This window comes from Sus scrofa, chromosome 10 (genome assembly GCF_000003025.6).
Source record: "Sus scrofa isolate TJ Tabasco breed Duroc chromosome 10, Sscrofa11.1, whole genome shotgun sequence".
In the NCBI taxonomy this organism is placed as follows: Eukaryota; Metazoa; Chordata; class Mammalia; order Artiodactyla; family Suidae; genus Sus; species Sus scrofa.
The window spans coordinates 50248682-50275735 of NC_010452.4; the positions used below are offsets into that span (position 1 = coordinate 50248682).

The following is a 27054-nucleotide window of genomic DNA, read 5'->3' on the forward strand; positions in this document are numbered from 1 at the left end:
AGGGGCTGAGACTGTGGAAACACAAAGATGAATAAAAGAGATTCGTCCCTTCCCGAGTTCACAACCATTTATGGGAACCAGATCGGAACAGGAATAAGAAAGATAAAAGTAAATCTAGTCTTTAGAATTGTAATAAACCAGTATTAAAGATGCCCAGACCGTTTGTTGAGAAGAACAGCAATCTGTTCAAATGTAAGCCAAAGGTGGTATCTAAAAGGCCTAGCTAGTCTGCCAGGTAGACATCACTTGTGATTGGGGGGGGGTTGCAATTAAAAACATCAAATCACAAGCCCTCTTTGCCCCTGGAAACTCAAAATCCAGCATTTGGCATCTCTGAAGGAGATCAAGCAAGGTGATCAAGCTTCTTTATCTCAAGGCAGGTGTAATGCCAAAGAGTGCAGGCTCCGGGGTAGACACTCCATGGATCCTAGGTCTGCCTCCACGTCTACTAACTGTGTGAGCCACAGTTACCTTGTCTGTAGAATGGACTCCTTATTACAATATTGTTTAGAAAATTAAGTGACCCAACATCTGTAAAGCATTTAGAAGCATTTCTGGCACATAGCAAGCACTGAATAAAAGTTGGCCACTTTTGGAGTTCCGCTTGTGGCTCAGCAGAAATGAATCCGACTAGTATCCTTGAGGACACAGGTCCGATCCCTGGCCTCACTCAGTGGGTTAAGATCCAGCATTGCCATGAGCTGTGATGTAGATCACAGATGCAGCTTGGATCTGGCATTACTGTGGCTGTGGCATGGGCTTGCAGCTGTAGCTCCAATTTGATTCCCAGCCTGGGAACCTCCATATGCCGCAGGTGCGGCCCTTAAAAAAAAAAAAAAGTTGGCCACTTGTATTGTAGAAGCCTCAGACTAGGAAGTCCTGACTAATACTTATCAACCAAACCCTAACAGGAAAGAGCAAAGAAGAGATACAGGTTCAGGAGGTTAGAGCTGAAGCGAAGTGGGGTAAGGGGTTAAAAGAGTAGCGGAAAACTAATAGCTGGCTGCCTTTCATTGCTGCTCAGTACCTCCCAAGATGGCAGGCAATTCTGGGCTGTGACTAGGGGGAGTCAGGAATGTTGCCTGGAGCACAAACCCAGAGGAGGTATTTGCTCTCAAGCTCCTGCAAGCAAAGACTGTGCCTGGCTTGCCTCACCCTGGTTCTGGCTCTGCTTAACATTCCTGCTGGTTTCCTCCTAGAGCTGGTTTCTTGGGTTTACTGTCATTGTTTTTGCTGGAACAGGAAAGACCATGGACAAATAGGTGAGAGAAATAAAGAAAAATTAGCCAGGGAATTAGTCACCAAACCTCTGTAAAGCCACGTAGTGCGAGTGATCCCGAGAGTGATGCTCACCTCCAGCATGGCTGTGCCCACCAGTGACCCAGTCAACGATGTGGGGGGCTTGTGTCGGACCCCCAACCCCATCCACCCCACTCCCTGCTTAGAAAGCTGCCCTGTAAGGCAGAGTCTGTGTTGAGGATAGAGAGTGACTGCTCGGTTGGCAGCAGGGAGAGTACATGAGTTGACTACCAGAGTTGCTGAGTCTCTTGGAATGACCGAAGCTGACCTCCTTTAGTCCTAGAGAGGTGTTTTCCCCACGTTTATATCTACCATAGCTATAACCATAACCTCAAGCTCGTAACTAGGAATCCATTCTGTCGGACCACACTGCTCACATCCTCCAAGGGCCCCTTGCCAGGAAGCTGTCTGAGATGTTTAGGCACCCCCTAGTGGTAAACCTTTGTGCCATGGCTTCAGAGAGCCCTCACCACCGGGAAGGCAAGATCCTGAAAGTTGGTGGGAAGACCATTCAGCACCGTTCAGGACAGTGCCTTCCCCGCTCCCCAGTGCAAAGGGGCATGCCAGCCTGGCTGTGCCAGAGGCCATATTGCCTCACCTCTGCAGAACAGTATGCGGGAAGCATGTGATGCTTGCCAGGCAGAGACCGTGCTACATTTTCCAGAAAACTTAGGATTCCTAATCAAACCTTCTCCTTAAGTAGTTTCTGGGGCACAACCTCTGTGGACACTTTCAATTTTTTTCCCCCTTTGTCAGGGAACAAACCAGAACCTCTCTGAGACAGAATGAGGCTTCCTTCCCTTCTCCTGGTCCACATACTAGTAAGAGGACTAGAGTCAAGCTGCAGAGCTGCTCTAGGGCTGACTCCACAGGCTTCTGTGTCAATGACACATTGGCCCATGGTGTCCGGGCTAAGACTGAATCAGAGATGTTACTCGTTATTTTTGTTAATAGTAATCAACATAGAATGATCACTTGAGGGAGTATGGTTATAAGACACGTGGACTCTCATGCCAGACAGCCCAGAATCAAATCCCATCCTTATCAGTTACCAGCTCTGTGACCTTGAAAAAATTACTTTTTTTTTTTTTTTGTCTTTTTAGGGCCGCTCTCGCGGTCTATGGAAGTTCCCAGGCTAGGGGTTGAATCAGAGCTGTAGCCACAGGCCTACACCACAGCCACAGCAATGTGGGATCCAATCCACATCTGCCACTTACACCACAGCTCACAGCAATACTGGATCCTTAACCCCTGAGCAAGGCCAGGGATCGAACCTGAGTCCTCATGGATACTAGTCTGGTTCATTACCACCGAGCCACAAAGAGAACTCCTGCTTTTGTTTTCTAATCTGTAAATCAGCGATACTAGTAACTACCTAATGGGGTTACCCGGAGGACTAAATGAGTTAACATATATAAAGCCCTCAGAATAGAACCTGACACATTAGAAGTTCTGCGTGTTAGCTGTTATTGTTGCTGTTGTTCTGAATGCTAGGCATATAAATTATTATTGTTATTATTGCTATTATTAGTCTGCTTTCTTTTATAATAATTTATAAAAATCCTGATGTGGACAAGTAGTTTTTAATTCCTTCCTGAACTACACAGACCTGAGAATAATGTGGCCCATTTGAGGAGTGTTGTGGGAACCGAAAGCATGTGTAGGGCCTGCAGTGTGGCAGACGCTCGACCAAAGCTGGCAGTGATAGTAACCTGCCATACTGTTACTGAGAGTGGGGTCTGGCTGCTTGCCATTCTGAAGCCAATAAAGAGGCAAGGTTGGTGGAAAGGAAAGCTTGTGTCATTTTGGAGACCCGGCAGGGGTTGGGGGGCCAACCCGGCAGGGGTGGGGGGCAGACTTGTGTCCAAAGGCTGACTCCCCCACTGGCAGTCAGAGCTTTTAAAGGGGAGTTTCAGGGGTGTATAGGTGGAAGGAGGGGGCTACAGGCAGAAACAGCAGAGTCAGCTCTGAGAGTCGTCATGGAGTGATTGATCACTGTCAACTTGATTGTTTTAATTACAATTAGTCTTCAATTCCAGGGTCATTTTGTTCTTATTATCTTGAGGCCAGTTCTTGGAACTGTGCAAGATGGAGCCACTTATGTCATGGCCACAGTCTGGTCATCATGCAGTTAACTTCTTCCTCCTGGTGGGGGTTTCGGTATCTTACAAAACAGCTCACAGGATATGGCTCAGAATATTATCTACAGCCCTTGAGGAAGAACTGAAGGTCCTTGACTTTGTTTAATGACTAAACTATTATTATTTTGTCCTGTATGACTGTTTTCCTTTACTTCTGCATTTTCTCACTTCTCTGATTAAACTTATGCTTTGGCTAAAGTTTCTCTGCAGACAAAAGGCAGTTGGAGGACATGGGGGTAGGAGCAAGAAGTCCTGTCCTTTTCACTCTCACTAGGAAACAAAGAAAGATGAAAAACCAAGACATGTAGCAGCCTAGGCACTGCTACTAACTAGATATGAGGATTGCAGCCTCTCCAGACAAATTGCTTAAACCCTCTTGGTCTAATTCCTCACAAAATTTCTACAAATTGAAAAGTTTAGAGCTGGCTATTCTTTGAGGTAACTGTCAACTCTAACATTCTGTTGTACTCGAAGAGCAGTGACTGCCTGGAAGAGATCGAACTCTCATCAGGATCTTAGTGAATACTGTCGTCTGGTGACTGCTGGAAAAAAAAAGAAAGAATTGGAAGAAAGGGTAGCAGACAGCTCTGCAAGGCATGGTGGAGCTGAGCTCAGCCCTCCTCTGACCTCATCTGAAACAGATGTCAACATCCCTTCTCCACCTCCAACCGATGACTCCATCTCTGTGCCCAGAGTTATCACTGAGTCGTGACCTTGTGAGTTAAACGTGCATTAACTAGAAGTCAGAGAAGCAGATTCTACTTGTTGCTCCAATACCAACCAGGTGGAAGTCCTAACATCTCAGTACCCCAAGATCCACCCCTCTCCAAAACGAGAAGGACAGTTTATCTGCCTTGAGCATACTTCCCAGCAATCCTGGGAAGGTACATGACTTTGACTTAGTAAATGAACTTTAGGAACTAAGGAATGTCCGAGGAAAAGAAAATGGAGACACACTGAATCAACTTCAGGCTGACTTTTAAAGACCAGAAATGAAGTTTCCTAGTGGCGCCCAGGGTTAAGGATCCGGTATTGTCACTGCTGTGGTTCTGGTCACTCCTATGGCACAGGTTTATACCTGGATCCAGAACTTCCACATGCTGCAGGCATGGCCAAAAAGAAAAAAAAAAAAAAAAAAAAGACAAGAAATATATATTACACCATTTAAATGAGATCTTCATTAGAAAAAAAAGATCAGTGCAAACTAGAGGTGGCCTCAGTGAGTTGATAGCGGTAGTGTCAACTAATAGAACTGGAAGCCCAACGTGGATAAACTAAAAACTGATATATGTAAGCATCCTGTCCAGTCCCTCAGAGAGCTTCAGATTCTCTCCCAAGGTTCTCAGCTTCCCTAGCATTCACAGTCCCCGTGTGTCGGGGCCTTCTAAGGGAATGTATTGCTGGTAAATTTGCATACATTAGCATTATCAAGAATACACAATGATCTTATTATTATGTAAGCAGCCTCAGTTTTAACAGGCTGTCAGTCAATTCCCTAGAGGCTTGGCAGCATCTAGTTTGTTGGCAGATAGAACATTCCAACCTGCTTTTTCCTGTCATGTTTTTGACAAACATTATCATAGCCAGGTGCCTTTTTGAGCCGTCACCTCATCTAAGGCATCTGCCTTATCTATCAAGAGGAGCACCCATTAAGAATTGGGGACAGTATTTCAGCAGGTAATTAACCGAGCTAAATGAGCATATAAATTTGTTTCCAATTCAGCTTTCCATTTCTTTTCCCAGCTGCTAATAGAGGGAGCAGAGTCAGTAATGTGTTATGAATGGATGATGTGTGAGGTTATGTCTTAATAAAAAACACATGTCCATGCAGATCTTTACAGCCAACAATTATGAGAACTCTGACAATTTTAAAACATCCACAACACATCCAAAAAAGCACTATCTGGTATTTTATGATTGATTATAAATCTGTGTTTTTTAAAAGGAGATTTTTAAAAATGCATTTGCAGTCAGAGCCAAACACACTCAAAAGTCACAGGATGCCTCCCCTCGGAGCCTCTACAAATCTCAGCACCTGACCATGACCTCACCTCCCTTAAATGTCCCAAACCAAGACATTCTCCAGAAGGACACTTCTCAACACACTTTATTTCAAAAGGAGTAGGAATGAGGACAATGTCTTTAAGTTTGGACCTTTTTTTTTTTTCTTATGCTTTTTAGGGCTGCACTCAAGGCATATGGAGGTTCCCAGGCTAGGGGTCCAATCGGAGCTACAGCCTACGCCAGAGCCACAGCAACGCAGGATCCGAGCTGCATCTGCAACCTACACCACAGCTCATGGCAACGCCAGATCCTTAACCCAGGGATCCAACCCACAACCTCATGGTTCCTAGTCAGATTCGTTTCCACTGCGCCACCATGGGAACTCCATGGACTTTTTTGATTTTTAGAAAAAGAGGAACATTGGGTTTGCAACCTACCTCGTCACTACCCTCACCCTACATGCAATCCAAACTTTAATCCTATGAACTCCAGCCTTATGCCTAAGACAGTGAGCTTTCACTCAGAGCAAAGTAGATCTGTGAGGCTGGGGAAAACAACTCCCAGAAAGGATGAGAAGGAGAGCTTAAGGTACTCAGGCTAGTCTGAGGTCAAGCATCAGTGTCTACTCCATGACAAGGACAAGATGGCTTTCTGTAAATGGAGCTGCCAATAAATTCGGGGGATGGGGGGCTTATTGGAAACAGAAATCAACAGAAATGGAGTTGCTATTGAATGGTTAGTGGTTAGCCCTTCCCCCTCCCCACACAATGCAGGGGATCCTTCTTCAATAGGTAAACTCCTTCCCCTTATGACAAGCTTATTCATGAGTGCAGATTGGTCCTAAACTTTGGGAAGCGTTGAGAGTAAACTCCGTGAGATGTAGAAAGAACAGCAAAGGTGAAGAGATTCCCATCAAAGCAGAAGCCAAGTGTCACTTCGGCAGGCAGCTGGAGGGAACATCAAGCCAAGTAGACACAAGAGGCACAGTTTGGCAATATCCAGAGTGCTCTGATTCTGCAGGTCCCTGCCAACTGAAGTGCTGAGGAAGAATTGTGTTAATTAAGAGGAAATGTGTGTGAAGAAAAACGAATATCATAGCAAATGCCACTTGGCTCTAAAGCCAGAGGATTTTGATCTTCTCCAGGGCTGGGTGGGGGACATAGCACTAGGAACAAAACCCACACAGGCTTCACCCTGTGTGCTGACTTCTTCGCCCTCTTCGTGAGCCAGATGACCCTAAGTGACCATTCTCATTCACTGCCTCTGTATACAAAGTTTGTAGAATATTTCAAGTGTTCGGTGTTTCATGTTTGAAGCCTGCTCATGCGCCCTGGGGCTGCAGAAAAGACCCTAGATCGGGGTTCTTGGCCTCAGGATTCATCTGTGACAGTTTAGCCAGGGAGGAGACTGTTCTGCCTCTGGGTAATTAAGCAGATGAGATGGGCTCTGATCTTGCTTCTTGGAGCAAAGGCTCTGCCACACTCCCTTCTCTGGAAACCGGCTGTTCCCCACAGGCCCTGGTGATGGGACAGGGTGTCCTTTGGCCACAGCTGATGGGATCAGAGCTAGATGGGGGACCCAAGATGAGCCAAGAGATGCTTTGCCTTGAGATTTAGAATCATAACCCAGAGATGATCACCCCAAACCATGTAGATGCAAGACCAAGAGAGCTGGTTTCCCACCAGATGCACTTTGACAAGCAGACTGAGAATGTCTGGTTACGGAAAAGGGGCGGAAAGGATCTGATACCTAGAGAGAAGCAGAGATAAGAGATGACCCGAACATCCCTGCAGAGATGGGGGAACATCTTGAGGTGCTGACTTGTTCAGCTCCAGTGGAACTGGGCCATAACTTCCCACAGTGGGGTCCTTTGCTGTGGGCTGGATTGAGTGAGCCTAGGGCCCCTTAAGGAGCCAGTGCAGACAGTGCTGTGAGCAGGTGTGTAAAGCCGGGGGGGTTAGCACTGATCTAGCAGCCCTTGAAGTTGCCTTCCATTCATCAGAAGAGTCAGTTCTTACAGGCCCCCTGCCATCTCTCACCCTGCCTCAGGTCCAACACAGCGGGCCCAGTGTGTGGCTGAGGGACATTTTTTTTTTTTTTTTTTTTTTTTGATCCCTGTTAGAAGACATGGCTCTGGTGACCTTGACCTCATTCATCTAGTTTGCAGCTTCTGCCACTTCTCTTTTCCCCCAAAGAGCTCTGTTAGTGTTACCTGGTGGCTGCTTCCTGCGCCATGAATCAGCACGCTGTCATCAATCCCCCTGTGAATTCTGAGAACCTGTTCCTCTGAACACTTGGCTGGCACCCTACCTCCTGACGCTTCCCTGTGAGGGCTTGGAAGCTGCTTTGCAGTCTTGAATGGTTTCCCATTTGTTATAGGTATACGTCTTGTTTTCACAGTTAGAACTCCTTGAGAGCAAGGGCTCTGCGTTGTTCCTTTTAAAGCCCTTGTATGTGATCACCTCAATGCAAGAATAAGCCCTCTGTGAACAAAATGACAATCAAGACTCCTCGGTGCTTCTCCACTCATCAGAACACAAGGAGACGAGACCCGAGATGGGCCTGAGCTGGCCCATTCTTTCTGCACAAGCCCCTCCACCTCAGGGCAGGACTGAACCTTAAGGCCAATCCTCAGCATGGGAGAGCCCTTAGGGACCCAAAAAACAGTATTTCAGAGAATGATAATGAGGCTCAGAAAATGTCCCCCTCTCCACATCACCCACACCATCCCTCTGTACTGGCCCCCAGGGCCTTTATCCAAGAGGCAGCTCCCTTTTGCTTTAAGACGAGGAGGAGGAAGCGAGCAGGAGCAAGCAGGTCTGACAGTCTCTGCTTCTTTTTCCAGACTCTGGAAGCTGAGGGGAGCCAGGCTTCTGACGAGTCCCCCACTCCTGCTTTCAGATGCTAATGAGCCTGGCCCACAGCCTCCTGGCTGAGCTCCTGGTCAAGGAGTTCAGCCCAGCACTGACCTCAAATGACTGGTCACAGATCTTCTCAAAGCTTTTCTGATTTAAACCCAGTTCCTCTGCATCTCCCCCAACCTCCCCAAAGAAAACAGCTCCAGGACTCATAAAACAAGGTAAGCTCGCCTTGCTCCTGCTCCAGGCGTCGCCCTGAAGGGGTTATGCTCTCCATCAGCCATTTGCGTACCAGAGCTTAGAAAATCGGCTCCTGGGGGAGGGTGTCCCAGAACCAGTTTCTCTACCCAAGTCGGACCTCAGACAAGGCTCATTATGCAAAGCAGGCACAAGATGGACAGTTTGGCAGGAGTTCAGTTACCTCAGAACTCTCGCCAGCTGTCTACACAGAGGAAGTAGTGTGTTAATTAATGGGAAATTCATGTGAAGGAGGTTCATTCCACGTTTCAGAGCAAAGCCCCCGTCAGGAAACAAGGGCCCGAAGAGAGTCACGGCATCAGGCAGGATGGGGGTGTTTGTGAAGGAAGTGGTGGTCCTGCCTTTCCTCCAGAGCATCCCACAGTCTCTCCCTCCTCCCCACGCTAACGAGACCCTCTCCTCCCCATTGGCACCCACAGCAGAGGAAATGAGGCTTTTCAGAATATTCATCGCCTGCAGAACCACCTCTGCAGGGAGGCACAGCCCGCAGTCACAGCGCCTCTGGCTGTAAGCGTGGGCTGTAAAGATGCTGCTCGGCAGCCTGGCTCCCCGCTTCCCCAGGGGTGTTTCTGCTCCATTAACACCCTCTCCGTCAGCCCCTCACGGAGCTGACACCCAGCCCTGTTCACGCTGAATGTCAACTGCTGCTTCCTGCGTCTGTGTCTCCCACGGGACCCTGCGTTCCCTGAGGACATAGCCCAGCCACATTCATTGGCCCATATTGTAGGATGATTAAACATATTGAGTAAATGCTTGGAAGAATGAATGACTCAACCCCCAGGATAGGCTGTGATAAACGAAGATTAAAATGAAAATCTTCATGAGGCCCAAGTGATACTACTCCAGAATATTCTCATTCTGAAAGCCTTTCACCCATCTAGAGAAAGGAATTGGAGACTTTTAAACACTGGGTAATTGGGAGAGAGAAGAGTTTGGGGAAAATCCAGTGGCCAATCAGAGCAGAACAGTGGGACCCCTTAAGACCAGGATACAGGCAATAAGGTGACGTCTTGTCTGTAGAGAATTTAAGCAATAAGAGGAGTTCCCATCATGGCTCAGTGGTTAATGAATCCGACTAGGAACCATGAGGTTGCGGGTTCGATCCCTGGCCTTGCTCAGGGGTTAAGGATCTGGTGTTGCCATGAGCCGTGGTGTAGGTTGCAGATGCGGCTCAGATCCCGCGTTGTTGTGGCTGTGGCGTAGATTCCCTAGCCTGGGAATCTCCATATGCCGCGGGAGCGGCCCTGGAAAAGGCAAAACAAGACCAAAAAAAAAAAAAAGCAATCAGAATCTGACCACAATTGGTTTACTTTTTTATCACCTCTGCCAGCAATTTTAAACAATGTCATTGATAAAAATACCTCTTCCTAAAAAAAAAAAAAAAAAAAAAAAAAAAACAAACTTTCGCTGATCAAAGTTGTAAGCTATTGCTGCAGTTTATTGTCGAGTATTATAACAAGAGAAATCCCATTGTGTTTCTTTTGTGGGCGTTATTATTTCTTTTTTGATTTTACAGTAATCACTGAAAATGGTTTTGTTGTATAGTGGAGGTGCTTGTTAAAATGTGATGCACATCAGATGTCAAGCCAGTAACGCCAGTGGGGAAATCCAGGGCGCTGAAATCAGACCATGGAAGCCGGGCACCCACTGCAGACCAGCTCTGCTCCCACCCCGTCACTCTCTAGTCCTTCTCTACTCACTCATCTCATTATACTTCCTTCACAGCATTTTGCACTGAAATTCTCCCCTCCTCCTCCTCTTTCTCCTCTTTCTCTCTTTCTCTACCGCTCTCTCTCATGCACACCTCCAACTAAAATATGATCTCAGGAGAACAGAGGCTCTGATTTGTACTGTATGTAGAAGGTACTTCAAAAACATCTGTTGGATTAATTACTTAGACAACCTACATATAAGGCAAATTTCTACTCCAGTCTTCAGATGCAGACCCTCTGAATGTACCTGGAGCCAGAGTGGGTGGGCCTTCCTCTGCAGGTCTGGATCCTTTAATTAAGTTGCTCTTTTTGTTCAGTGGTACTGTGATAGCTCAAGTCACGTTGCTAAGGGCAACATACCTTTGCTTTTCCACCTTCATCTACTCACAGCAAAAAAAAAAAAAAAAAAAAAAAAAAAATCTTTGAAAAGGTTCAGGTGTGAAAAGTCCCCAGAGGGAGAAAAATGTCCCCAAACTATACTCTTACGTAACCCAATCATACGCATAAAGCCCCGAGTTCAACAATTTGTACTATTTTTTTTTCAACTAACACATTAGCAGGTTTTACAGGTATTTGCTTCTTATTCATTTTTGCATTTTATTATGGGGTTCTTGGGAGGAAGAAAAGAATCTTTAAGACATTAAGACATAAAAAAGATGTTTCCAGGCACCGTGATTTGCAATCCAAGTTATTTGGGGCAGTAGGAAGGTACACAGGTGGCTTATCCCCATGCTCTTAAGGTGACCCAGCAGTAGTGGAGCCTCACAGCTGGACACAGTCAGGGAAGGAGAAGCTCTGCCCAACCCAGTCATCTCAGGGTGCCTGGGCACCCCCAAAGCTGTGCTTCCCTAAGGAGCAAAATCAGAGCCCTGTGAGGGTGGGGGAAGGAGTGGGGGGGGCAGGAAAGTTCATCAAAACAATCCAGCCAATCACAAAAATTCTAAACTGACAAATAACAATAACAATCCCTGGGGCAGGGGAGTGAGGAAGTAGGAGAGTGGCTACAATATGTCCAGTTTCCAACAAAAAAATTATGAGACATACAAAGAAGCAGGAAAGTCTTGACCCAGATCCTGGGCAGGCAACAGAAACAGACTGGAAGAGCAAACAGTAGAATTAACAGAAAAAGACTTTAAAGTAGCCTTTATAAATTTGAACAGTGAAGGGAAGGAAACTGACTAAAGAAGCAAAAAAAAGTATGATGATAACATCACATTAAAGAGAGAACATCAGTGAAGAGTTGGACCTTAAATAAGTTCATGTGTAAATGAATGAATGAATGAACAAGTAAATGAAAGAATAGACTTTTAGCAGCAGGACCACCCCTAACATTTGCAGAGTCTAGAATAAGAGTAAAAAAATAGAGGCCCCGGAGTTCCCGTCGTGGCACAGTGGTTAACGAATCCGACTAGGAACCATGAGGTTGCAAGTTCGATGCCTGGCCTTGCTCAGTGGGTTGAGGATCTGGCGTTGCCGTGAGCTGTGGTGTAGGTTGCAGACGAGGCTCAGATCCCGCGTTGCTGTAGCTCTGGCGTAGGCCAGCAGCTACAGCTCCGATTAGACCCCTAGCCTGGGAATCTCCATATGCTGCAGGAGCGCCCCTAGAAAAGGCAAAAAGCCAAAAAAAAAAAAAAAAAAAAAAAAAAGTCTATCTACCACATAACTAAATATTTCAACATTATAAATCAAATTAACAGGCTGTTAAATAAAGCATATTTTAACCTCATACTTTGAAAAATGTCCTTTCACATGACTTAGACACTTGAAGTATGCTCGTGAACAACCCAGCCCACCAGATTCAAGTTCAGTCTCCCAGCTTCCTCCAAGATCTGCTTTTGGCCACTGGAGGCACATCTATCCTCAAACCTGATGAAGAGGCCTGTGCAAGCCCTGGAGAGCCATTGGAGCAGGAAATCTCTGGGTGTTAGACCCCAGAGACTGGCCTAGATTAGAACAGCAACTTTCAAATTTTAGCAGGCAGAATCCCCAAGAAGGCTCCTCAGATGCGGATTGCTGGTCCCATCCTTCAGAGTTTCTGGTGGAGTAGTTCTGACTGGGGTCCAAGAATCTGCATTTCTAACAAATTCCTCGATGATGTGATGCTGCTGTTTGGGAGACCACATTCTGAAAGCCGCTGGTCTAGAAAGAAGTTGGGCCATGGGCTCTGGGCAGGCATAGCTTCCTTGCCCTTTGGGGAGGGCCCTTTGGAGGTGAGCCAGAGAGGGGTTTTCTTAAACATGGGGCCCAGGGCAGGGCTCTCTTGTCCAGTGCTACCTGGCAGCAGCAGCAGAGATTGCAGAGGACAATGCATAATGGGGTGCCTGCAACTCTGAATGCAGCCATTTTTGCAACACTGGCATCCAGTCATTTCACCAGGAGACATGTAGTCCCTCGCAACTGACCAGCCACTTTACTCCAACCAAGTCCAAGTGCCAGGGGGCACGAGGAGGCTCTCATTCCTTCTGTCACCAGTCATGGGATGACACAGCAGCAGGGTCAGCTGAGGTTCCAGTAAGAACAGGGATTACTTTGTTCACTCTGAGAAATGCTAACTAAATTCACTTGAGCACAAACCTTTTTTCTGGAGTCGCCTCTATTAACATCATGTGCAGATATTTTGGGAATCTGCCCTTTTCTAACAGCAGATTCAACTGTCTCTCCTGTCAGACTTTTAAAAAGGTAACCAAATGACCAAATAAAATATTTTTCTTACTTTCTCTAATCCAGAAGTAAGAGATGTCAAATGACTAAGCTTTGGCTAGTAGAGGGAAAGCTAAAAACAAAGTGACTTGGTGAAATCCCGGGGCCCACTGTCTACACTAAAGAGGCAGGAGAGTGGTCTGCGAGCGTTCCAATTAACCCCGCCTGGCTAACTGCACTTTTGTCCGACAGATTTTATGATAAAATCTGCAGCTCTCTTCTGACTTTGTATCAGGCACACCGAAGCTGTGATAGGCTACTTCTATTTTTTTTAAGCTCATGCATTCTTTCACCAGGATAGTTGTGACTAAGGTCTGAAAACACCAAGTCACGAATGAGCCAAATAACTGAGTCTTTGTCAGTAGGCCCCATCTCTCCCACAGCAGACTTGTGCATCTTGAACTTCTTTTCCTTCCCTGTGGTCAGGCTGTCACCATCAGCCCTCTCATTTTCCAGTCACAAGCCAGCACACGGAGGGAGTGACTTTCTCAAGGCCGCCTGACCACTCATCTCTCCCAGGCATCAGGGGAGCAATGTGGAGATGATATGCACCAGAAGATGAAGGGTTAATACACAGCTTATTAGCCTCTTGAAATAAAACCCCCTGAATTCGTTCAAGGACATCCTTTAAATTCCATTCCTCCAGCACTTTGTTTGCAAGAACATAAATAGCTCCTCTTCAAACACAAACTGAAAACCCAACCTAATAAAAGAGGTAAAACTGTTTCTGGACTGAAGTGCTTATTGTATTTGCACAGGTCAGAGCTATAGTGTTCACTCTGATCTCACTTTAAATAAAAGGCAAAGAATTTGAGTATAGCAGACTTGGTCTTAAGATTCCCATAAAATAGGGGACATTTTTCTCCAGCCACTGTGACGATGCACTGAGTCCTAGAAGGCTGCCTGTTGGTCAGCAAGCACTGGCTGAGTTGCTCAGATGCCCTGGTTGTAAAAGCGATGGACTATCCAGGGGAACTTGAGCGAAGAATTAGAAAAAGGAAATAGTTCCTGCATTGCTGTTGGAACTCACCTTAGATCATGAGCAAACCATGATGATAGTGGACAGAGAGAAGGAACCTTCTCGTAGATTCCTCTCTAAGAGGAGGCCCAGTGCTGTTTTTTCATTCCAGTTATAACTGGAAGAGCTGCTTACATCTCATCGAATTCAGTCTTCTGATTTTGCAAGTAAGAAAACCTAGACCCAGCTTTCGAGCACGAGCAGTTTGCTGTAGGTAGGTAGGCAGGAAGGAAGAGAGGGAAGCAAATAGCTAGTTTGGTAGAGAGCTAGGTAGGGAGGTGGGAGGTAGGTAAGCAGGTGGGAGGCAAGGAGGGAGGGAGGAAGGAAGTTCTCTACAGGAGCCAGTCCCCTCCTCTGGCTACAGCTAGACTTCTTTATAAGCTCGTCAAGAGATCAATAAAGGGTTTAGACAATTCATTTATGAACGCTTCTCACTTCATTCTGAAAATAGCAACGTGGTTATCTGAGGGGCCTGGCTAAGCTCCGGAAATAATATCGTAGAGTCTTTGGACGTAGCCTTAAGTAGAGGATTTGCTGGTAACTCTTGTAAATATTCTCTTCTGTTTTTCTGAATGTTCCTAAAATTTCACATTTACAAGAAAGCAAAAGGAAGTGACTTTATGATACTTTCCAATAATTTATCTGAATATTCTCGGGCTCCCAGCTGCTTTCTTCTGGCCTCTGTTTGTATTAGCAACGCCTCATGACACAGCATAAAGTGAATCTGGACAGAAGTTTCTAACACTGGTGAAAAAGAAGCACAACCAGTAGATTGCTGAAGTAATTTAAAAAAGAAAAGAGCCTGGGATAGTGCCCTGAAGGAGAAAACATCCCCTGATGTCTTGTCTTGTGGCAGCAGTAGACACAGATGGCTGGCGAAAGACAAGAGCTTCTATGGAGTGGGAGGAGTCTCCTCCAGAAACACAGCTTCCATTATCTCAGGAGGGCATGTAAGGACACGATTCTTGGCTTCTGGACCTTGCAGGAGAATCCGCCTGTTCACCTCGCGCTAACATCCACTAGGGGGAGGCAGGGTCCTTCTGCAGATTTCTACTGGGAAGAACTTGCCCAACAGCAGTCATCTGAAGTACTAAGTACATCTACTAAGTACTAAGTACATCTACTGAGTACTCAGGAACAATGGAAGCTGGGAGGGGATGAAGCTGTCACTTCTGCCTCAGCCACACCTCTCTTTGAGGAACTCTTAATTCATGGGTTTAGCTCTTCCTTTAGCAGCCTGTCATCGAGGGTTTATACAGTGTGTGTCTCAAGTCAGACAATGGGAAGAGTGGACATGAACACACACGAGGGGCCAGCCTTACTTCCGTTTTGGAATGATAGGTGGAAAGTGGAAGATAGGAAGCCTGTGATCTCCATTTACTAGTTGAAGACTGGTCAGCTTTCTCACCCCTCTTTCCTCCTACCTCGGTGATCACCTAGCAGTTGCTTCATCCATCTCTGACCTCAGCCACACACAAAGGTAGTTCACCTTTTTAGCAGGCAAGTGAAGCAAAAGTCTTTTTCCTTCAAAATTATAACTCCTCCTGTAACCGATTTCTGCAGTTTTGTGTTAAAGAGACATTTCTTGGGAGTCTTCAAATGTCCCCTATTAAAACGCCACAGATGTATGAGGGGAAAGTATGTTATAGTATTATTTACAGTAGCAAAATCATAAGGAGACTAGTTGCCCCATACCGAGGGAATAGAAGAATGAACAATGATGAAGCCACAGGATGTGATATGATGACAACTTTAAAATCATGCTTTAGGAGGCCCCAGGTGGCTCAGTGGGTTAAGGATCCCAGCATTGTCACTGCTGTGGCACAGGTGATTCCTGGCTCAGGAACTCTTCCTCTTGCTATAGCTGCAGGAAAAAAAAAAAAAAAAAAAATTAAACCATGCTTTAATAATTATTTTATTTTTATTTTTGGCTGCCTCAAGGCATATGGACTTCCCGGGCCAGGAATCAGATCCAAGCCACAGCTGCAATCTATACTGCAGCTATGGCAACGCTGGATTCTTCAATCCACCGTGCCAGACCAAGGACCAAACCTGCATCCTGGCGCTGCAGAGACACTGCCAATCCTGTTGCACAGTGGGAACTCCAGTAATAATTTTAATGACATAAGAAATGATTGCCAAATAGTGTTAAGTGGAGATCTGATATTAAAAAGTGATCTCAATTTTTTTTTTCTTTTTATGGCCACACCTACAGCATATGGAAGTTCCTGGGCTAAGGGTCGAATCGGAGTCACAACTGCCATGGCAATACCAGATCCTTAACCCACTAAGCGAGGCCAGGCATCCTCACAAATACTGGGTCAGGTTCTTAACCCACTGAGCCACAGCAGGAGCTACATTATCTCAATTTTTTAATTTAAAAAAAAAAAAAAGCAGAGGCATCAAAATTCTGAGATCCGTATCTCTGAAAGGTAGAGTTACAGAGGAACTTATATTTCATCTAATTTCTTGTATTTTCAAAAAAAAAAATCCTGTTAACGTGAATATGTATTAATTTTATAATCACAGTTTATTTGTATCTATCACTATTCCCAAGAAAAGTGATAGTTTGCCTTTTGTAATTATCCCAAAAAGGGGGGGAGGTTTAAACAGTTAACCAAGAGCAAGAAATGGTTGGCAGGAGAAGGCAGGGGCAGGCATGCAGGGAGGGGTGGGGAGAGAGTCGGGGGATGAGAAGGAAAAATTGAGAAACAATCTTTTTCCTACCACCACGGTGGTAGTAGGACATTAAGGCCTCATTCCACCTGCCTCCCTGGGAGGAGGGCAGTGCTGGGCCCAGCCAATCACTGTTCTCCTGGGTCAGAAGTCAGGAAAAAAGAATGACATTATTGAAGATCTTGCCTAGAGAAAACAAGGCCTTCAATTAGAGACAGATTAATACATGGACTTTGAGATCTTTGTTTTGATGGTTCTGCAAGGTAAAGAGAACCGGAAAAATTAGTTACCATTTCAAGTTTTATTTTGACTCTGCTCAGCTCAATTCGCATTGATTGTAAATGGCCCAAATAATGTTTAATAAGCTCTAAATGGCTTTCTGTCCTTCACAGAACTCATTTGGTCATTTACAGGTGTCTGTGATGGGGCGTGTTTGATATATAGAAAGACATTTGTATTGTGTACCATGAAGTGAATATGTTTAGCAGGGAAGAAAAGGAACATTACCTGGTAAAGTGATGTCAGCAGGAAATTTCTACCTGGATGAGGGCGCATTTCAAGCATTTATTACTATTTGAAAGAAAGCTTAGAGGTATCTCTTCCAGATAGATACAGGAAGTCCTTCTTTGAGCTAATTTCCTTCCAAGATTTTTGCTAGGCTAACAGGCAATCCAGAGAGGCAGTGTCTTGAAGGAAAATGATCTGGAGAGAAAGAGGCAAGAAAACGAGAATGGCTGATTAGGACCATCAGTAAACAGGTGAAGGAGTACCTGGGATTTATCTAGTGAACTATGCGAATCTCAACAACAAGTGTGCCAGCTGCTTGAACAGTATCTTACCTGGAGAAGGGCTCCATGGAATGAGAAAAGGTTGTCAGGGTCTGAAAGTGAATGGGGAAGGGAAGGTAGGTGACGAAAATATGCAGACTAAATAATGGCTTTACCAATGGAAAGATTTGTGAAGCTAAAAAGATCAATCCAAGATTATAAGTAATGAGCAAAAAAACATAGAAAGTTGTAGAAGACAAAGAGTTCCGCCCAAAGCGCCTGAAAGCCCAGCTACTTGGTAAGAACTTGGCGCCCTCCAGTGATGAATCCGAAATCCCATTCCCTGTTGTCCTCACCCTGCCTTCAAGCCATGGCCCCCAGTGGGGACAGCGGAACCATGAGAGCCATTGCATTGGCCACGTGGACTCATCTCTAGACTTTGCACTTGTAAATGGTTCCTCTGTTGCTCTCCAACTTTCTTATCTCTTTGTGGTGGATCTTATTGATCTGCCTGGACTCATAATTGTAAATGATTAACTGGCGGAAACTGAATGCCTAATCCTTTTGGCAGTTTCCCCAAACAGATACTTTCCCTCAACAGCCAATATTGTGCCCGTTTATCAGAGAAGCTTTTCTTTCAGATTGTAAGATTGGTCCCTTTGGAAAGTGCCTTTTTATTTTATGTATTCATTTCTTCAGCTCAAAGAATTGCTGTGCTGTGGTTGCTTCAGGGTCCCACGTAAGAGCCAAGTCATAGTGCCTCAATGCGGTTATCACAGGCTCCTTTGGAGGCTGATGGAGGAACCAGTGTGCAGCGAGGGTGTTTTCCCTGAGGGAAGAAAACAGCATTTTAGACACCCTGAGAGGAAAAAAGACCTTTGTATGCCTGGCAGCCCTGGGGAATTAGGGCTGTGGTGATTTTACACCAAATAGGGGCTATGTGGTGGATTGTCGAGAAGGGATCTCAACAATTTTGTAAATGTATGACAAGAATCAGGGACCCAAATAGATAATATTAAGCCATTTCCTCTCTCAATAATTAGATGGCAGAAACAGCTGCTTCCCAGCAGATCCTTGATGGCAGCAAATGTCCATGATCTCACAATTTCACTGTTACAATGGTCTGCTCCCCCCCCCACCCCAGATGAAAAGGAAGAAACCAGAATTCATTTCAGACAGCAGCAGAAATAACCTAAATAAGCTCAGAGAGAAAATGTCTTTAAATGAAGGCTTAAAAAGCATGGAATTTTTTGAAGAAGAGGTAAGGAATATGTCATAGAAAAACTCAACATAGCCCAATTGTCTTAGCTCACTTTTCCTAGAAGCAAAGCCTAAAAGGGGGATTCTTGCTTCTGTGACTTCCTGGCGTGTGCTCTCAGGACAGGGGAATAAGAGAAAAGAGTGGGTCTGGAGGTCCTGGGGGAAAGGCTAAGCAAGAACATAGTCGTAGATGGAGACCAGCTTCAGTATGGCTCCCAGCGGGACACCCTAGAGCACAAATTGCACCTAAATTAGGCGCCACCTTTAGGTGAGGAGGCTGGCCTGTGCCTGCCCACCATCTGCTGCTGTTAAGGTACAGCAGGTCTGTTAGGTCAGTCAGGGTGGGTGGGGAGGCTCCACAAGGATCGCAAGTTGGCTGGGGCAGAGGGAGTGGAGAAGTCTCCAGAACTGGGGCAGCTGTGAGTTGCAGCAGCTACAGGATGGGCTCAGTGGCTGGTAAAGAGGGTCTGGATGGGCCACCACAGCATCCACTGAACAGGCAAGTCTCAGGCCATGGCCTGATGCCCAGAGTAGGACCTTGGCTGGGCAGAGGCTACTGTAGACATTCACTGAAAGCCATTCCCACCTTCACCAGAATGAGAGTCCTTCCTTTTTGGAAGTACAGGAGATAAAGTTAAATCAATAGAATTCTCATGTGACAAATCAGACAAATGTGGGCCAGATGCCTGCTAACTCGTCCAAGCTTTATAACATGGAGCAAATCATTCACTTTTTGAAACCTTGGCTTTCTCACATATAACTTAATAATAAATATAAATAAACTTATTATTAGAGATACTACTTTAAACAAGATTTTGTATTTTAATGAGCTTAGCTCAGTACCTGGCACATAGTAAAGGCCCTGTAATTGGGAGTTATTATTAAATTGGAAGACAGTTTTTCATCGGTATGTATCTGATCAGAATTGTAAAATGATGCCCCATCAATGGGAAATTCAGTAATTTTACCAGCACCTAACATAACATGTCTCTTGGATCTGGCTGTTACCAAGTGCTTTTGTAGGTGTGACCTCATTGACGTCGTTTTAACAGGCAGGGAAACAAAGACCCAACTCAGAGAGCACATCAGGAAAAGCCTCTGGACACACCACCACAAGCGAGAGGCCTCCTGTAGATCTTGCTTTCTTTGTGTTGACCAATTCCCAGGGGGCAGATTTGTCAGCTCTTCCAAGGGATTGGGTGACATCCAAATTTCATGTTGGAAAGCTACTTAGTGTTTTATCTGTCCTGGAATGAAAGAATCATTGAATCAAGGGAACATTACGTATTCAATGGCTTCCCAAAGGTTTAAGTGTTGATTTATCTGTGTTGCTGGCAAAGCCAGGCACATTGCCGACCCTCACTCACACAGGCTTAGCACACGAGCTGGAGAGAATCATACCTTTTATCCGAGCCCCAGGATCCATGATCCAAAAGCAGCAAGAGGCAGCAGGCAGCTCAACCCAATAACCTCTCTTTAGTCTTCCAGCTCAGAAATTGGCCAACCAAAGTGTAAAGACCTAAACTGTGAACACACATTGCTTTGTAATGTGCCGTTGATGTCACAGCACAGTCATTTGGAAAAAGTGAGCTGGATCCTAGTTTTCTTTTCAGTAACTAGTTTGAAAGAAAAAAAGTATATATATTTTTTAAGAGCACATGATAACAAACAATAATTAAGCTGACTTTTTTTCTCAGCTGAATGTTTTAGAGTATCATATAGTCATTCCTGCATTCACAGCAAAAATTAGTCTCTACATAGAGGTGAATAATTTTTTAAGTTGCAACTTTGCTTGGTAATCTATTCCTAAATTTTACAGTTTTCTCTTCCAGGAATTTATTCCTCATATTGGACTTAGACCATTTTTTCATAAAAGTGTCTCCATTTTGTCCTCAGAAAAAATAAAGACCATTATATTACTAAATACCATTGAATAGTACACCTTTGCCCATGTGTGATATTGGTCCATTCCCTCAAAGTTCTTCCATGCAATTCAAATAATCCCAGATTACTAATTTCTTCAGTTCCTCCTTATGCATTCTTGTCCATACATAGGTGACATCAATTGTTTCCAAAGTTCAAAATAGTTCTGAGATTGTGTTATCCAGGATTGGTGCTGTCTTTTCAGGCTCTTTCACAGAGAACCTGATTCAGGGGTACCTGGACTGTAGGCATCCACAGTGCTTGGGAGGGCCCAGTCTCCTCTGAGACGGTAGTTAAGGCTGTGGGAGTGGGGGGCAGATCTGAGTTGGGATCCTGGCCATGCCATTTACTGGTTGTTCATGCTTGGGTAATGATGAACACCTCTGTGCTGAAGAAATGAGCCTAATAACTACCCTGTTTGTTTTTTCAATGAAATGAGACAATACTGTGGAAAAATAGACATTCCAACAATATTAGAGACTGTTAAACTATTTCTAATTACATTATGTGTTCATCTGCCACCTGCCTTAGTGATGAAACAATATAAGATTTTTTTGGACAAAACAACATAAGATTTTGAGTTCACACCTATTTCTTCCTCATCTTTAATTTTCCCTTTTGAATGTTAATGTAATGAACGACATTGACATTCCTGGGCCAAGGATCTATCTTGTCTCCTTTGAGCCATTCAGAGAAGCTTCTGGCTAAGTCACATTTAGTCTGGAATCCTCTGGTCTTCTGAGTAGCACACTCAAGGCTCTCTAGGATATGCTGAAGAAAAAGTATTCTAAGAGCCATGAAATTGATCTCTGGCCCAGATTTTGAAAGAAATCAGTTCAGAGGGAAATTTAGCAGAGAGCAAGTATTATTTCTTTTTCTTTCTTTCTTTTTTTTTTTTTTTTTTTTTTTTTTTTTTTTTTTTTTTTTAGGGCCATACCCACGGCATATGGAGATTCCTGGGCTCAGGGTCAAATTGGAGCTGTAGCCGCTAGCCTACTCCACAGCCACAGCAATGCCAGATCCTTAACCCACTGAGTGAAGCCAAGGATCAAACCTGCATCCTCATGGATGCTAGTCAGATTCGTTTATGCTGAGCCACGACGGGAACTCCGAGCACGTATTATTTAGATTTCAAATAATAGGATCCCCAAACATTGTTTGGAAGAAATCTTAGAGGCTATCTCCACCTGTGCCTAAATTCTCCTTACAAGGTCCTTGGAGAGTAATCATTCAGTTCAGTCGACTTCAGATAGCTTGACTTGGCAGAAAGTTCATCCATATTTTGAGCTAAAAATCCTCCACTATAATGACATCTGCTCATTGGTTCTCACTCTGTCCTTAGCAACCCTACATCCTTGAAGGTGAGTCAGATCCCTTTGCCATGAGACAGATCTTTCCTATTGAACATATCCATCTGGTCCCCTCTATACCCTCCTTACCATATTTTGTTTCAAATATCCTCAGTTCTTTCATTAAAATGAGAAAAGTTACCTTGTACTTAATCACTTTAAGTACCATTGTAAGTAAAGGTTATTAAAAATCTGATCACACACATATTTTAATCCCACCTCAGCCATTATTTTGTAGCCAAGAGCCTAGAGTGGTGGTTTTCCTCCATAATCTTTTAGCTTTTTTTTTTTTTTCAGCCATGCCACAGGCATGCAGAAGTTCCCAGGTCAGGGCTCAAACCCAAGCCACAGCAGTGACAACATCCAATCTTTAATCACTAGACCACCAGGGATTTCTGCTCTAAGAAAAACTGAAAGGGAACTCAGATATTTAGGGCCAAAAAATAGAATATAATGCACTGAATATTGCCACTCTGAGCTAACTTGGTATGCATTGTGTCTCATAGGGAACAGTAGCTTGCTTGGTATGACCAGAGGTCCCAGAATCGGTGGAGGCTGCCATGCCATTTTCAAAGATTCCCCACTCCAACCTCCTCCTTCCCAACCCTACTTAAAGCATATAACTACTTAAGTAACTTATAAGGCCATTATGGTTTTCTACAGTTAGCTTGTACCTTCCTTGTCTTGACAAATGTTTCTGGTTTTAGGGGGAAATTATTCCAGGGAAAGAAATTGCTCAGGTCTCTAAATATTTTGTCACTACATCAAGATAAATAAACATATTTATAAGAAACAATTAGGAGTTCCCGTCATGACTCATGGGAAACAAATCTGACTAGCATCCATGAGGACACAGGTTCGATCCCTGGCCTCGCTCAGTGGGGGCGTTGCCGTGAGCTGTGGTGTAGCTCGCAGACTAGGCTCAGATCCCACGTTGCTGTGGCTGTGGTGTACGCCAGCGGCTACAGCTTCAATTAGACCCCTAGCCTGGGAAATGCCATATGCCATGGGAATGGCCCTAAAAAGACAAAAAAAAAAGAAGAAGAAAGAAACAATTAAAAGTAGACGGTATATCACCACAGCCATAGTGGACATGGGGGTGGAACACAAAGGCCCACCTCAGGGTAAAGTGCTCCTCAGTAGTGGGATGAAGTTCCGTATTTAGTTTTCAACCAAAGATATTTTGGAGGAACACTAAATAAATGAGGAAGACCTAGGTGGCACACATGATCACTATTGGAGTGTCCTGACTAGACAGGGTATGTAATTCCTACCCTGTAGAATGGCACCCAGAGCTGATTCATTTTGCTTATGTCTCTGGTTAGAGACACACTGATGTACTTTTTTCCCCTAAATGTTGCATTATGTAGAATTGTTACCCGACCAGTTTTGTTTTCTGGATGCACAGCAAACTAGACACTGATAGACTGAGGTTTGCAGTAGAGACAAAAGTTCGTTTACCAGGCAACCAACCAAGGAGATGGGAGAACAAGTCTCAGATCTGCCTCCCTGAAGCTGAGGGGCTTAAGGTTTTTATGGGATAAGGAAGCAAGGTGGTCTTAGGCACGAGGAAAGGTGATTGGAGATCGGGAAAAGGTGAGGTAATTGGTGTTCTGCACAGGTGTATCTGGGTTACATGCTTCTTCATGGGATGACTTCAAAAATGGAGGTGCTTAACATGACCTGCGGGTGGAGGTTTTTGGTCCTCTGATGTCGTCTGAACATCTGTGCAAAGCCTGGTTTTAGGGTTGGTGGTCCCAACTGGTCTTAGTCTCAAGTGGACAAGATCTGAGTCCACGTTCCTAAAAAAACAACCTAAGCCCTCATTACTATAGCAACCCATACATCAGAGGTGTTATCTGTAGAGGTGGTTAAGGAGTCTGTGATAAATTACACAGGCTATGTGAAGCTTGGAGGGTATGCAATTAAAGAGGGGAAAAAAGAAAAGAAAGAAATAGCTAAAGCGAGCTTAATCAGTGAAGGCAGTTTACAAGTAAGAGGGCTTTTTTAACATGCTGTTCCTTTATCTGTTGTTCTGTAAAACAGGCTCAAGAATTTCTGCTCATCACCAGCCTCTGTTAATCCTGTGGGAATGGTTTCCTAATATCTTCTTAAAGCTCAAGGCTATTTTGATTTCAGTATTTAGGAGAAGTGGTAAGTAATTCAGATACTTGATTTTCTCAGAGCTGCCTCAAAGGATTCTTTAATCTAAGAAAATTCTAGCCTCTTAAGCATTACCTCCAGGGAAGTTGTTATAAATTCAGAAACATAGCATTATGCCTCATATAGAATTATAGGATTTTTAAGGTTAATTTTCATCCAGACTTTGACTATTAGCACTCTCCTCCTCCTCTTGCTTTATAAGGAGTCTTTTAAAGAAGAAATGAAATTCTAGGTCTATCCAATGCCCAAAAGGCGAGAATTGGTGAGATACAGTTGTGGAAAGTTTTAAAAGTCCGTGCTGTGCTATTTCTCTGGTTAAAAAATATTGTGAGCCTGATGATACTCCCTTGGGATTCCTTAAAATTATTCCGTTAAAAAATAATAATGATATATAGTTGTGAATGAGGCACCCTTATAAGATTAATTTCACTACCCAGCTGTTGAGATGCTTGATATCATTGTATTCACTCTATTCTTTTTTTATAGCACCTTCATTTATTTATTTCAGTGTAGTTAATGTTCAGTATTGTGTTAGTTTTAAGTATACAGCAAAGTGATTCAGTTATACATATATATTCTTTTTCATTCTTTTTTATCATAGTTCATTACATGATATTGAGTATAGTTTCCTGTGCTATGCAGTAGGTCCTTGTTGTTTATTTTATATATATAGTAATGTACATGTATAATCCTAATTTTTTCTCCCTTCTGCCCTCACTATCCCCTTTGGTAACTGTAAGATTGTTTTCTCTGTCTTTATTCACTCTATCCTTGACATGACATATTCAAGAAAAGAAAAATGGAATCTCAGTATAATGAGATCGAGACTGTTATTATCTTATCGATTTTATGCAACATGAAATCTTTTAAGAAACTCAGTGAGCTTTGTCATGAGTCTCCTAAGCACCATATGGTGCATGCTTTCAAATAATGAGATACGTGCAAAAACCCTGCCATGACTTATTTTTGTCCATGGCTGTGATGCCTCTTAGTAATTCACAGGCTTTTGCCAGGAATGTTAGTGTTCCTGATGTGATCTACAAGGCGTGGCCAGTTGTCATGTTCCTCATAAGAACAATAGCCTACTTATTTGTTAAAGCCAAGGAAAGTTCCTGGAGATGAATGTCAGTAAACCCTATCTATGTGGCCACACGTGGAGTCAAAATATAACCAAGGTTCTGTTCATCTGACCAAAACAGGGAGCCAAATTATTCTCAAATCTATTCAAACCTGTTTTACTGAAGGCATCACATTTCAGCTGCTTTTTTGGTCTTCATTCTACTTGGTGTTTAAAAGAGCCACCTCAGTCTTAAGGCATAGCTTTTATCCTATTCTAGACCCTTGGCCAATGGATGCAGGCAAAAATTTATAAATTAATGAATAAAAAAATGCTCGAAAGAGATAAATACTTCCTCTGCATCTTTCATAAGGTAATATGAGTCTCTCCGCTTTTCCCAAAACTCAGAAAAAAAATTGCTAAATGTAAAGTGGGTATAGATGGAACATTCCTGAGTATAATCAAAGCCATTTATGATAAACCCACAGCAAATATAATCCTCAATGGGGAAAAACTGAAAGCCTTCTCACTCAAATCTGGAACAAGACAGGGATGCCCACTCTCACCACTGCTCTTCAACATAGTTTTGGAAGTCTTAGCCACAGCAATTAGACAAACAAAAGAAATAAAAGGCATCCATATAGGAAGAGAAGAGATCAAACTGTCACTGTATGCAGATGACATGATACTATACCTAGAAAACCCTAAGGACTCAACCCCAAAACTCCTTGAACTAATTAATAAATTCAGCAAAGTGGCAGGATATAAGATTAACATTCAGAAGTCAGTTGCATTTCTGTATACCAGCAATGAAATATTAGAAAAGGAATACAAAAATACGATACCTTTTAAAATTGTACCTCACAAAATCAAATACCTCGGAATACACCTGACCAAAGAGGTAAAGGACCTATATGCCGAGAACTATAAAACTTTAATCAAAGAAATCAAAGAAGATGTAAAGAAATGGAAAGATATTCCATGTTCCTGGATTGGAAAAATCAATATTGTGAAAATGACCATACTACCCAAAGCAATCTACAGATTCAATGCAATCCCTATCAAATTACCCATGACATTTTTCACAGAACTACAACAAACAATCCAAACATTTATATGGAACCACAAAAGACCCAGAATCGCCAAAGCAATCCTGAGAAACAAAAACCAAGCAGGAGGCATCACTCTCCCAGACTTCAAGAAATACTACAAAGCCACAGTCATCAAAACAGTGTGATACTGGTATCAAAACAGACAGACAGACCAATGGAACAGAATAGAGAATCCGGAAATAAACCCTGACACCTATGGTCAATCAATCTTTGACAAGGGAGGCAAGAACATAAAATGGGAAAAGGAAAGTCTATTCAGCAAGCATTGCTGGGAAACCTGGACAGCTGCATGCAAAGCAATGAAATTAGAACACACCCTCACACCATGCACAAAAATAAACTCCAAATGGCTGAAAGACTTAAATATACGACAGGACACCATCAAACTCCTAGAAGAAAACATAGGCAAAACACTCTCTGACATCAACACCATGAATATTTTCTCAGGTCAGTCTCCCAAAGCAATAGAAATTGGAGCAAAAATAAACCCATGGGACCTCATCAAACTGAAAAGCTTTTGCACAGCAAAGGAAACCCAAAAGAAAACAAAAAGACAACTTACAGAATGGGAGAAAACAGTTTCAAATGATGCAACTGACAAGGGCTTAATCTCTAGAATATATAAGCAACTTATACAACCCAACAGCAAAAAAACCAATCAATCAATGGAAAAATGGGCAAAAGACCTGAATAGACATTTCTCCAAAGAAGATATACAGATGGCCAACAAACACATGAAAAAAAGCTCAACATCGCT

The 27054-nt window shown here is 43.7% G+C and overlaps 2 long non-coding RNA genes across 3 annotated transcripts in view; one reads left to right on the plus strand and one right to left on the minus strand.

The window, feature by feature from the left end:
- Positions 1–27054, plus strand: part of LOC102166141 — a 124100-nt gene that overhangs the window by 74582 nt on the left and 22464 nt on the right. Inside the window, exon 4 of the long non-coding RNA XR_002336362.1 lies at positions 24012–24119. This is a non-coding gene — a long non-coding RNA (uncharacterized LOC102166141). The remainder of the gene's footprint in view (positions 1–24011; positions 24120–27054) is intronic.
- Positions 13701–20216, minus strand: LOC102166227. 2 transcript variants are annotated; one of them, XR_002336361.1, is made up of 4 exons: positions 20095–20216; positions 17506–18262; positions 17174–17368; positions 13701–15854 (listed from the first exon to the last, which is right to left on the minus strand). It is a non-coding gene; the product is annotated as an uncharacterized LOC102166227 (long non-coding RNA). The 2 variants fall into 2 exon arrangements; XR_001304295.2 differs by lacking the exon at positions 17506–18262 and having other exon boundaries at positions 20095–20212.